We start from the raw sequence: 14,725 nt of genomic DNA, 5'->3' as shown, positions 1-14,725 counted from the left end.
GTAATTTTATGATTTAAAAATAGCAATAATTAGGAAAAACTTTATAATACAACCGACACGTGTGCTAATTTTGTTAGGATCGGTTTAATAGCTTCTGCATAATAATTTTGCTGAAACCATACACAGCATAAAACGAACCCGACATCATAACATCCATAAAGATCGGACGTCTGCGCTGGATGGGCCACGTTAACCGGATGTTGGAGACTAAAACACCAAAACAAATAATGAGGCAGACACCTGTAGGGAGAAGATCAAAGGGAATACCCAAATTTAGATACATAGAACAAGTGGAACAAGTGCAATAAAATCTGAAAACACTTAATACCAACTCGAAAACAAAGCAAGGAACAGAACAGAATGGCGGAAAATCCTAGAACAAGCCAGGGCCCAAAAAGGGTTGTCAAGTTACTGATGATGATGATGATGATGATAATAATTTTGAAATCCAGAGTGCGCAAAAAATTGCAAATATGTAAAATGATTCTGGTCCCGAAATAAGCATTTTTTTAAATTGACTAAAAAAAAACAAAAAATTGAATGACAGGAATCCGAGAAAATACAAAGTTTGTAGTAAGTGGTGTCTAAATATTTACATCTTATATATAAAAATCAATTACTGTCCAATAGTTTCGCTAAAACTCGAGAATGACTGGACCGATTCGGGGAAAGTTCAGGGAAAGTTCATGCGGTATTATATAATCATTTTAGTAGCCAACAAAATTTTTACATCTATATGTATAAAATTCTCTGTTCAGAGTGTTAGTGTCCATACTCCTCCGAAACGGTTTGCCCCGTTTTTGTGAAATTCTACACCTAAATTCGACAGGACTAAGAATAGGTTGTTATCTATTTTTCATACCCGTACGTCATAAGGGGGTTTTCCCGTGACACCGTAACTCTCGCAATAATGACGTGAAAAATACGAACTTAAGCAGGTATACTCCCAGCTGAATTCTGAACAGAACCGTACTTAATTTTTTTCTCTAGCGCAATCTATTTTTAAGTTCTAATTTACAAATAAGAAGTTGAGTCAAGTCAATAAAGCATTCATACCAATACGTACCAGCGATGCCATCTTTGGATATATGGGGGATCCGATTTTTCGGCGTATTGGAAGCCAAGTAGTAGCAATAATTTTTCTTTGGAAAAACCATTAAATAGTCTGCCCATTTCAAAAACACAGTCTAATAGTTCTTTTTATAGTTATTCACTGAAGACTGCGGTAAATCTACCTAACTTCTTTTTTTAAGAATCTTACTTCAGATATCGCTGAAAGTAGCCCGTGAGATGCTATATTTTGTAGTTGTAGTTTTAAGAGACCTTTTTTCTTTACATCCTGCATCCCTTATTTCCTCGTACATTTACTCCAAAGACCTTGTAATTAACTATTTTTAATGGGAAATAAGCCACAATTTTACTAAAAAATGATTTTATTAACGTTTCGACGTCCAAATCGGACGCCGTTTTCAAAATACAAAAAATAGTAATTTTTTGTATGTAAACTTAACATATTTAAACTTTTTATTTTTAAATTTAAATTATTATTTTTTGTATTTTGACAACGACATCCGATTTGGACGTCGAAACGTTAATAGAATCAATTATTTTTGAGTAAGATTGTGGCTTATTTCCCATTAAAAATAGTTAATTACAAAAATGTCACAAGAAAATAGCTTCAAAACAACATCCAAAGACCTTGCTCTGATGTTCTTGTATATTTATTTACCCTCCTAAAAGAAAAGAAATGACAAGAGTTCGTAAATAATGCAATGATGTAATAAAATAATGTAATTTCAATGCAACCAACAAAGCGTCGGTCGAGTGTTATAATGTTCTATCAGCACTTTTGGTGAAAATCGTGATATGTACAGAATTTGCTTAAGGGATGTCATATTGTTCTATTAAAATCGACTCCTGCATAAATATTTTATCGTATCTTTAGATTTAGACAATATTAAATTGTTCTAAATGACAAATTTAAAAATAGCTTATTATAATGTTCTATCAGATGCGACCAATAGCAATCCGGTATTTCTGCAGTTAGAACATTATAATTTTGAGATTCAAATAAGGAATATTTTGAAATTTCGTTGAATGTTCAGAAGTTCTATGATTTGTATCCAGAATTGTGTACTGAAAGAAATCTAGTAAAGCAGTTGAGATATTCTTCTCCCAGAATACATTATATTGAGCTGAAATACCAGCATGATGGACATGGACCCTTCACTGAAGTTTCAATTCTATTCAAGCCTCCAGTACGAAAAACAAACAGATTTTGTCTAACCACCACTTCAATATCTTTGCCATCGATAAAATCTTGTGATCAACTCAGGGAAATGCTTTACCTTTAGATACCTAAACTACTGCATTTAAAAAAAACTTTTTAAGTTTTTGTCACCTGTGGACTCCCAGTTCATATAACCTTTTTTTAAGCAATATCAATGATTGAAAAGTTTTTGCAGCGCAATTATCCAAACAAAAGGAAGGTCGTTTAACTAATGACAATTTAGACAATGAAATACCCTCAACATCAAAATGCAACTCTTCCGACATTTCAAAGCAATAGTAAATTTAACCAAATTCTCGTAAAAAATTATTAAGAAATTTGTGACTTTTGATTACTTTGAATTTTTTCCTTAATTTATAAATTTATTAGAATATTAAGTACACGACACGATGTTGTTAGAACAATTTCGTTACATTTTTGTAAAAGTTGATGTTTCCATAAAATCATAATGTTCTATCAACATTTTATAATTTTTTTCAAAACACTTTTTGTTTGTTAAATAAATACTAAATAAATAAAATGTTATAAATAACTCTTTATTATTTCATTATACATATAAAAATTAAAAATTTCTATAACCAAAGCGCTTCAAAATGAAAATACAGTGAACATTTTTTTAAATTGCTTTTCCTGCCAAACTGTAGAATATGCTATTACAACAACAACATAATAACACTCGACCGACGAAAGGCATAACATGCATGTTCAGGAGGAAATGGCGGTCATACCTGCTGTGCCTTTCATATCATGCTGACGTTTTCATCCGACCTAACCTTAAATTTATTAACGATTACTTAACCTAATATATGTAGGTCTGGATCCCGCGTATGAAAAAAAGTTGATTAATAGCAAGCTGAAAATTTGTTAATAGCTTAAGGGTGTCTAGTCGGACAACTTTTGCTATATAGGAACACTGGAACAGGGAAAATTTTAATTGTGGAACAGGTTAAAAATTTGGAACGATCAGACCACGAAAACCTCACATGTATTTTGTCCGACAGAGCTTCCAATTGATTTGTTACCCATTCATTAAACTCTCATGCAAAAATCAGGCTGCTATTTATCACTAAATGGGAATTATAATAAGTGGAACACTTAGAATATGTCAAATGACAGGAATTATGACAGGTGATAAATAGCATCTGATTTTTGCATGAGAGTTTAATGAAGGGCAACAAATCAATTGGAAGTTCTGTCGGACAAAATACATGTGCCGTTTTCGTGGTGTGACCGTTCCAAATTTTTAACCTGTTCCACAATTAAAACTTCCCCTGTTCCAGTGTTCCCATATATCAAAGTTTGTCCTACTAGACACCCTTAACCCTTAAATGCCCAACTTTTTTTAGGTTCCATGTACGCCCAAGGGTGGGTAAAAAATGTCCACTTCGAAAATAGCTAATATATTTATTGAGAGTTGTTGGAAATGGATTAAACTTAAGAATCTTATGCTTAATAAACACAGCATCTTCTAAAATATTAATATAAACAATTTACAAACCTTACAACAAAATTACAATATACATCATAATTAACATACCAGTAAAACCCAGTAATTCAGATTTGTCGATTTTCTCCACTATATTCCTTTCAGCCTCTTTATTGGCGGATAATTATGTGGATTACTTATATAATTATACGTCGATAATTATATGGATTATGTTCTTACCAACGAGAAATTAAATAGAAACCTTTAGTAACAAGTTTTACCAAGTGAGTACTTTTTATACCCACCCATATTTAACTCAAGATATTACTTTTATTTTCAAAAATATCGGTAGAACCAATTTAACAGTCGATAAAAGGCTGCCTTTTTAACAATAAATAATTTTTGGAAAATTTTTAAACACGTAATAAATATGTTACAAGGGAATACGCATTAGGTGGACATTTTTTACCCACCCTTGGGCGTTTAAGGGTTAAGCTATTAACAAATTTTCAGCTTGCTATTAATCAACTTTTTTTTCATACGTGGGATCCAGACCTATTATCAAAGAAAATTAGTTACACCTCATTAGAGTAGGACACCTCATTTTTATGGAGTAGCGAAAATTCTTAAAACGAATTTCTCATTTAAACCCGTGTTGTAGTACCAATTCTCCTTGTAGTGAACTATCAACATTTTTATTAAAAATATTATACAACCGTTTGCAAATAATAACATTTATAATAGTTATTTATGTACCAAGTCAGTAAAGTTACTCTTTATCGAACGAGTCTGATATTATGAGCAGAGCGAGCGTTAGCGAGCGAGGCAAATAACACACGAGTTCGATAAAGAGTCTTTACTGACGTGATGCATACAAAATTTTATCGCCAATCATAAAAAACATTAACACTATTACTTAATTACATCCGAATGAAAAAAGAGTGTGTATACTTGGTACGCACGTAAGACGTTATATTTCTATTCTTATAATTTCAACAAAATAAATATATTTTAAACAGTTTAATCGTATTTTTATTTAAATATTAAACCGATTTTAACACTTAAAATAAAATACCAAAAATTATAAATACCGTTAATAGTTACGTTATTGTTCATGAAGTGTAGGCTTCCGCAGCGCAGTTGCTTTTCCCTTGATGAATAGTAGAAAATCTAAATAAATATATTTGCTAACAAATTATCATTAATATCTGTCACCGTCCCGTCCTATATATAATCGAATTCATAAAAACACCATTTCATAATATATTTGCATTATTACACAACTTAAAAGATTTAAGAATTTTATTAATTTTAGACGAAATAAAAATTTCGTAAACGACAGTAATGACGATGACAGAATGCGCATGATGGCCGATTTCGATGTTTAATCGATAGTTGTTCAAGTAATCAATATTGAATAAGTACCTAATTACTAAATCTGTAAAGTTTCGATTTATGTTTTATGAATTTAATTGCAAAATACTAGAGAATTTCACTTTCTGTCATAAATTTAATTAATAATAACGTAAATTTTGTACAATATTTTTAATAATTAAAGTAAATAAATTTTAAGTTCACTCAAATAAATAATCGATTACAGCCATCGACCAGGGACCCGGACCGAAATTAAATAAAAGGTTCGGGTCCGGTTCCGGTTCTAGTAAAATTCAAAATTTTAGGTCCGGCCCGGTTCCGGTTTTGTTAAAATATTTCGATTGGGTTCTGACAATTTTTTTTAGGTCCAAACGGCTTTTTTCGGTTCCTTCAAATTTTTCAATTTCACAGTCTGATAAAAAGTAAATATATGGTGTAAATATATAAAAAAATTTTATGTAAGATATAGTAGGGGAGGAAAGTATGCTAAATTTGCAGTCACTCGAGCGATATGGGGACCTATTGGGTTGTGAAGATTAGGTCCTAAAACCAGAAAAAGTTAAGTAAAGTTTTCTATTTAAGTGGGGACTTTCCATTTTTTAATTTAGGTTTCCATTTCCAACAATCGTTTTTCCGATTCGAAAAAGTATCTCGAATAAAGAATCCACAATTCGAAAAAATATCTCGAATAAAAGTTACTTATTTTTATGTAAGAAATCCAAATCTGCAATAAAAAATGGGGACTTATATTTAAGATTTTAAAGTAACCCCCCACCCCACCTCCGTGGGGGGGCGTGTTTGTTGTCAAAATATCGAATACCTGTATTTTGCACTTTTTAGATCTGATGTCCATTTCGCGGGGTTCCTATTTAAAATTTTAAATTTATCCCCCACTCCTCGCCGTGGGGGGTCGTGTGGTATCATTCGATAAATTTTTTAAAAAATATTGAACACGTAATTTTCATTTTTTCGATCTGACGTTCATTTCTCATAATATTCTCTTTTTTCTTGTGAAGCTTTGTGACTCACCCATTTCCTTACGCACCGCTCAAACCGTCAGATTTTTTAAATATACACTGTTCTGCATGTACTTAACGTACCTTATCTTAATCTGACAATTTCGAGTTATTCTCAGGGTAGATTTTTTTTCGGATCCCCTGAACGAACTCCCCTGTATTAAGATCCAATATATGGTAGGGGTACATTTACAGAGTAGGTATATAGGGTTTCTCCCCATGTGATTTTCTGACGCGCTCGAGTAACTGCAAAATCCCCGCTTGGGCTCCCCTACCAATATGGCTCAATTCATTTATATCTCCGTATGTCATTACATAGTCTAATTTTGACATTATTAAAATTATATTTTCCCATCAAAACCAACTCCAAAGATTTATCACCGATTATCAATTAGTGACCACCGATCGGGTGCAACAGTTAATAATGGATAGATTAATTTTTTTATTTTAGAATTTGCTAAAACGGCATCAATTTAGTTAAATAAAATATTTGACAATATTCTGAAATACAAAAAATTTTATTCTCCTCAACAACTTCAGAAACATTTGTTGACCAGAATTAAAAGAAGAAATATTATTATAACATAGTTTTTTTTATGGTTTTTGAGTTGAATTTAAAAATAATAAAACATCTTGAAATGTATTTTTTATTTGTTAAAAAAAGTAGTAAACACTACAAAATTGTTTGCATTAACCAAAACAAAAATAACAATATTGTAAGCAACAAAACCGATAAAACCGTTCGAAAAATTAAATGTTACGGTTTGGTTCCAAAAATTATATTTAATATCAAATAAGGTTCAGTTTCGGTTCTGGTCCACTAAAAAATATCGGTTTCGGTTCGGTTTTCTGTTTTTAGCGGTACGGTCCGGGTCCCTGCCATCGACAGCTTACATTCAATCTCAGTTAATTTGATTAATCGCGGCAGGTAAAGTAAAATTCTTCTTTCAGTACAATAAAGTGTTACTTTACTGCCGCAAATGACGTCAAATGAGTACAATAATGAATGACTTTAGTGACGGTTGGCGATAAAAAAATAAACTTGTAGTAGGTACCATAAATTCTCATTGTAGTGAACTATCAAAATTTTTATTAAATATACAACCGTTTGCAAATAATAATAATGGTAGAGGAGCCCAAGCGAGGATTTTTGCAGTTACTCGAGCGCGTCAGATTATCACATGGGGAGAATCCTTGTACCCTGTAAATATACCTCTACCGTATATTGACTCTTAATATAGGGGAGTTCGTTAAGGGGGGTACGAAAAAAATCTATCTTTAAAATAGCTCGAAATCGTCAGATTGATAAGCTAAGTTAAGTACATGCAAAACAGTGTATATTTCAAAATCCTGACGATTTGAACGGGGCGTAAGAAAATGGGTGAGTAAAAAAGTTTCACATAGAAGCGAATATTTCGTGAAATGAACGTCAGATCGAAAAAATAAAAAATACGTGCTCAATATTTTTTAAAAATCTATCGAATGATATCAAACACAACCCCCCATGCAGGGAGGTGGGTGGTAATTTAAAATTTTAAATACGAACATCGCGATATTTTGCGAAATGAACATCATATCGAAAAACTGCAAAATACACGTATTCAACATTTTTGAAAAATCCATCGAATGGTACCAAACACGACCCCCATGGAAGTGGAGTGGGGGTTACTTTAAAATCTTAAATGGGAGCCTCCATTTTTTTGCAGATTTGCATTACTCATAGAAACATAAGTAACATTTATTCGAGACATTTTTTCGAATTATGGACAGATGGCCCTATAATCGGAAAAAACGATTGTTGGAAATGAAAAATTAAATTAAAAAATGGAAAGTATCCACTAAAATGAAAAATTTTACATAACATTTTTTGAAATCCACAAGGAAAAAGTTTTCCTGTAGTTGGCTGTATACCATATAATACAAAAAAGAGTCAAATCCTGTATATCCCCCTAAAGAGGGGATCCCCGTTCGTCCAGTTGTTAGCTTCATAAACACTCCTGTTTCCATTCTTTCAAAATTCATACTCATTCTTATTAACAACATGACGAACTTCACCCCTCGTTTCTCTGTCAAAAACACAAGTCATCTTGTCAACAATCTCCAACAAATCCAACTTCGCCCTAACATTACCATGCTTTCATTTGATGTTAGCAATCTTTTTACTTCAGTCCCAAAACATGAAACTATTAATCTGGTACACTCTCTTCTTAGAGCAAGTTCCATTACTATTTCTATCACTGATTCAATTATTCAATTATTACAATTTTGTCTAGCTCAAGACTTCTTTGTATTCAACAATAAATATTACAGACAACCTGATTGTTTAGCCATGGGTAGTTGCCTATCTCCTCTTCTAGCTGACATTTTTATGGGTCATTTGGAATCCGTTCATATCATGAAAAATCCTGAAATTCTCCATTGGTGTCGTTATGTTGATGATTGTTTATTGATCATCTCAGGTAACTCAAATACAGCTGATTTATTACTTTCTAAAATTAATCAAATCCACCCCAATGTTAAATTCACCATGGAATTAGAGTCATCCCAATCAATTAACTATCTTGACCTCACTATTACTAGATTAAATGACCATTTCGATTTCAGTATCTTTAGGAAACCGACACAGACTGACCATGTCATACCACTATCCTCTAACCACCCTATCTCACAAACTTGCCGCCTTTCACAGTTACATACACCGCCTTAAAACCATTCCCTTGTCCCAATCTAATTACAATAAAGAATTAAACATACTCGTCAAATAGCATTTAATAACGGTTACGATCCACACATCATAGACAAGCTCATTCATAAAAGACAGCTTAAAGCCTTACGACATGCTGCGTTTCCTAGGGATTCGACAACCAAACCTACTTATGCTTCTATACCCTTTGACCAAGATAGGGTATCTGGGAATATTTCGAACATTATCAAAAGATCAGTAGACAACATTAAAATTTCTTTTATAGTATCCAACAACTTAGGACAATCTCTATCCAATTCCAAAGATAGCATCAATTAAATGAATCGTAGTGGTGTTTATAGACTACAATATTCTGACAGTGATGCTACTTACATAGGAAGGACTTGTAGATCACTTGCTTCTCGCTCTCTTGAATACACCAAAAGAGAGAATACCTCTACCTTTTCTCAACATCTCAAACAAAAAAAAATCATACGTTGAATATCCCAGATGATGTCGCTCTACTTCACAACATCCCATAGAAAGACTTCTTAAAATGAGACTTGTACCAGGACCTAGAAATAATAAAAGAAAAACAGAAAAGTCCGAATTGTGTCAACCGCCATGTTTCGTTCAATCGGGACTTCCAACCACTCCATCGAAAACTTTTTTCTTAACACATTTACAATATCACTTTTCACCCCCCCTTCTACTGCTTCGTTCACATTTACACTTATAATCATTTATCTGGTACTAGCCACAATAATCCTTTTGTCAACTTCAGCCATCTAACCACTTTTATCTATTCATAACATAAATATAAATTACTGATATCATCATCCACAGACATCCACATTATACAAATTTTCATCTACATACATCCCACCACCATATTCCCACATATGGCTATTCTCACCCTACCTATTCAATCTGTCATTACCAACATATAACACTCATCTTTAGTAAAACCAAATCAAAAGTCTAATTTTCTTTCTGGGTCTCGTTCATGTTCCTTTCTCACTAATTTCCTCACAGACATCTCATACCCCCCAGCCCTTACTGTCATCATCCTATTACGGTTTTGGTTTTTAGACCCTTAGGGATCCGGGCAGCCTGCGAGGTCTTTGGGAATTAGTCGCCTAAATTTGAGCTTGTGCTTTCTTAATGATACATCCCCCAGATTATTTAAGACATTTTTACACATCAGTCACCCCCATTGTGATTTCTTACACACTTACCTCCACAAATTCCAACAGCTACCAATAAGTTATAAATTAGATAGCTTTAAATCAACACAAAACTGCTTTTTTATTAAATCTTAGATCTCTTGATAATAAGATTTGATTACTGAATTTAGTTCTCGAATACAAAACTTTTGTGTAATGTGGTTTGCCTAAATAAGTCCACTAAAGTATATATGTGAATACATTTTTAACTATAACAACTAGTTTAATGAATTTTCAATGATAATTTTCATAATGGAGTGTGTTGTTACATCATTTCTAATTTTAACAACCTGTACACCTTAGTCTTTAAATATGACAGGTTAATTTTCAACTTCCTGTGGAACTGTCATTTCTGTCTTGTCATCGTTCGGAGGTCTCTATCCATTTCATTGTCACTTGCCGTCATACTTTCAACATGTGAACAAGTCAAATCCACAGCTCAGATGTTACCTGGGGCAGATGAGCTAAATATTTTAAACATCCTAGCTTAATGTAGCATTTTACACCAATGTTCCTTGACGGACAACTTTTACTGGGCTTTGACCCACATATTTTTGTTAAACAATATCTTGGTCGTAAGCATGTACATTGCACGTGAGTATAACCTATAATTTTCTTAACCGTAGTCAAAATTTCAATATCTTTGCATTATTTTTATCAGGTTATATTCATTTTAGGTAAGCACTGGTAAACCAGTCGAAAATTAGTTATGTTGTGATTTTGATGTGGCCCTTTTGAGGGATTTTAAATATACATTTTATATAGGATTTTACTGTTTTTTTTTAACATTTTTTGGTTTTAGGGCCTAGTCTTCACAACCCAATAGATCCCTATTTTTTTCCTGGAAGCCATCTGTTGTTAACCGGTCGTACTGCAGCCAATTGGCTTATTGTACATCTTCCATTTCTTTATGAAACCAACTCCAGAATTCTGGAACCCTGTACCAGCTTATACAGGTCTTGTGGGTGGGTGCCATATATATTTGGAGTCAGTTCGATGTCTCCGAAAAGTGTTTGCGGCCTCCAGTCCAATGCCTCATAGTCATGCAAGATAGGGTTGACTGTTTCAGGATCTCTGTTACAGAGTCAAGTCTCCATGAAACAGCCCCACTGTATGCGGGTGACTCTTAACTGGCGCATGCCCAGTGATGAGACCTGTTATGACTGTGAGCTGATTCCTGCGTGTTTTCAGCAGTAATTCAGCCCTACTAGCACATGTCCGTCCTATATACATCTTGCCACGTGTTTGATCGGGTATGCTCTCCCAGTGTGAGTTGTGTCGGCTTCGGATCCAGGCTTTTTTGCGTTCGCAGACGGTGCTTTTTGGCACTCCCACGGCGGGCTCTGGACCCAGGTTCTTTGTAGCTGATGCTCTTCTGGCAAGTGCATTAGCTTTTTCATTGCCCTGTATGCCCCGATGACATGGAACCCCTACGAGTATAACACTGTTATGTTGCGCCAGTCTGTCAAGTTCTTGTCGATATTCCCACATCAGCCTAGAGTTAACCTTAGGGCTTATAAGAGCCCAATGGACGCTTGGCTATCTGTGCATATGTTAACCCGCTGCAGCTCGAAGACCCTCAAGTTTCTTTCTCTTGCACACTGCAAACTTGCAAAAATCTCTGCCTAAATTACGGAGGTATACTCTTCCAGTAGAATACAAATGTTGAAATTTCCACCACTACAGAATATTCCTGCGCCCAAACCTTCTGCAGTTTTGGACCCGTCCGTATACCAGGTGTAACGCAGCAGTCTGGGTCGAGAGTTTCCTTTGTCCCATTCGTCTCGTGGCCAAATGTCCAATTGTAAAGGAACTTCAGGCTTGTATCTGGATGTCATATGGTCAGAAATCATCATCCATTCGGCATCATTAGTTTCATTTATTATTCTGCTATGTCCTGATTTAACTAGTACGTTGCTCAGGTCTTCTCGCAGTCTATAATATCCCATAACGCTTGAGTAACTGCAAATTTAGCATACTTTCCTTCCCTACTATAGCACATTTGTAAAAAAAATACACAGCACGTGCGAATGGGGGAGCTGTACGACAAGGCATATTTTTTTAGTTTTTTTTTGATATCTTTAATATCAAAGAAACTAGACGGTTTTACTCATTAATATGTGTTTTAACTGACGACATGCGATATATTGGGAGGCCCCTTCTTATCAAACGCTAAGATGAAGATATTTTGTATATATATAATATATATCTAGTGCGAATGGAACAAAGTGTCCAAAGAAAGAAAATGTATGCAATGTATCTCTTGTTATTTAAAGAGAAATTCCACCTCAAAAGTAGGGATGGGAAAAACTTACTGATTTCAACCTAAAGCCGGTTTTTTTACTTCGCAATAACCGGTTTCAGCGGTTGTTTTTTTTGTCCCGGTTATAACCGGTTTTTTCTTTTTAAAGTAAAAACTGGTTATTAGGTTTTTACGGTGATTAGGATAAGTTTAGGTATTATTTTGGATCCCATTCATAATTATTATTCTCAAGTAATTATTCCAAAAAAAAAAACATAATTCAAATTTTATTTTATAAATTCAGAAGCAAACTAAAAGTGAAAACTTACATCAGCCAGAAACAATTAAATTTTATTATAATATTTCGTTGCAAAGGTATTTGTAATCATAATATTTACTCAAACATCATCTATTTTTCACACTTGACTCTTGACATTGAAAGTGGGTGAATGACTTTTTCTGATTACCAAAAATAATGTTCTGACTATGAATATCGAATAACCGATTACGAATACGAATCTCCAAGGATTTCCGTACGTTTTCAAAACGATACACCCATACAGGAAGTAAAATGAGTTAAAACGTACCTATTATACAAATATACAAACGTGTTGAAAGTAATACATGTTTATTTTTTTATTGGTTTGTAAAAATAAAAGATAAATTGAATTATACCATTGATTTTTAAGTAAAATATTTATGTTGACATTATTTTTTTTAAGTCCCATTTGAAAGAGTGGGAAAGTTGAAATGGTTGGGGAATTTTTTGGGTTTGGGATGAGAGGAAAATTGGTGGGTATTTTAGAGGATTATATTTTTAAAGGGTAAATTAAATTTGGATCATTGATTGATGCATTGTAAATGTAACATTGTAACTTATTGGATTAAAAAGACCGAAAACCGGTTTTTGGAAAAACCGGTTTTTGACCGGTTATAACTGCCAGGTTAAACCATAAGCAAAAAAAACCGGTATAACCGAAAACCGGTGTTTTGTCAAAAACCGCCATCCCTACTCAAAACAATTAGGAATTTAATATTCACCATTGGCGCGCATACGGGTAATATGACCCTTAAGTGCGCCAATGGTGAACATAAAATTCTAATTGTAAGTATATCAAAAATTCACAATAACTACCTCTTAAAACCCACCAAATTTCATTGGCATATCTCAACCGGTTTTGGATAAATTAGTCAGTTTGTAAGAAAAAAAAAAAAAAGAAAAATATTAACAAACCCTATCTCGGAAACGAAGTATTTGCTGACATACATTTATAAAGCAAACTGGCAATATTTTTCATGCAGAATTGCCCCTTAAAGCTTGTCATCCTTATTTAAAAACACCCTGTATTGATTAAAAACAAGGCTAGTTGTTAAATCACCTAACTTTTTTATCATCCAACATAAGCGAATGAATCAATAAACAGAATGTTAAGAAAGCATGAGGCTATAGTTATATTTTAATTTCAGTATTTTATAGATGCCATAATATTTCACAGGATGACGGGAACTATGAGAAAAAATCACATTGTGATTTGTACACCCAGTATACAATGACAATTTACCTGTCTAGCAACAATGTTGTTACAGCGATATTGTTAAATAATAAGGCACTTATGACATGTTAAAAAGAATCGCTTAAATCGGACAACAGGTTTAGGAAATTCGAGATATTAAAAATAAACAATTTTTAAGGTGGTGCGGTTATTCCTTGGAGAAGTGTATATACCTATGTTACCGGCCAAACCCGATATCAGGACAAATGTCCTGAACGCGTTATTATAAACTAGTTTATCCTGATATTAATACGGACACCGCAGGATAAACTAGTAAGCCCTTTATAGTATGTATACCTACAATATCTCAATTATAATCATTTATTTTTCCATAGAGTATTTAGTTGACTAAATTGAGAATTGCGGAATATCATTATCTTCTTGCTCTTGCATCGGTTTGTGGAACAGTTTTTTTACAGCTACATTTGACAAAACCTTTTCCTGATCCAACTGAACTTCTCGTAGCTGTAACCCTTAACGATATTTCAGTGCCTTAGTTTATATATTACCTTTAAAAAAGTTTGATGGGAAATGTCGAAAAATAATATTCCAAAAAGTTAGATAAATTATCAGTAGTAATTGCACAAGAGCTCTAAAATTATTGAATTTTACCCGAGTGACACTTTGACAGTTTTAATTATGAAATTATGTCAAAGTGTCACGAGGGCAAAAATTCTATATTAATTTTAGAGATCGAGTGCAATTTGTTGCGATTATTTCATGAATGGTTCAAAACCAAAATTGTATTGTAATTTATTTATGTAAGTACAAATTAGTACAATTAAACACAAAGTTGTTATAAATATTTGACGGTTGAAAGTCATCACTTTTATAATTTTTAAAACATTAATTGTCATTAATGCCACTGAATGTATTTTTTCACAGTAACGAAGGGCATCTGACGTAATATACTTG

This window comes from Diabrotica virgifera, chromosome 3 (assembly GCF_917563875.1).
Source record: "Diabrotica virgifera virgifera chromosome 3, PGI_DIABVI_V3a".
Classification (NCBI taxonomy): domain Eukaryota; kingdom Metazoa; phylum Arthropoda; class Insecta; order Coleoptera; family Chrysomelidae; genus Diabrotica; species Diabrotica virgifera.
The sequence above is the reverse complement of the archived record's forward strand: the minus strand, read 5'-3'. Positions refer to the sequence as shown.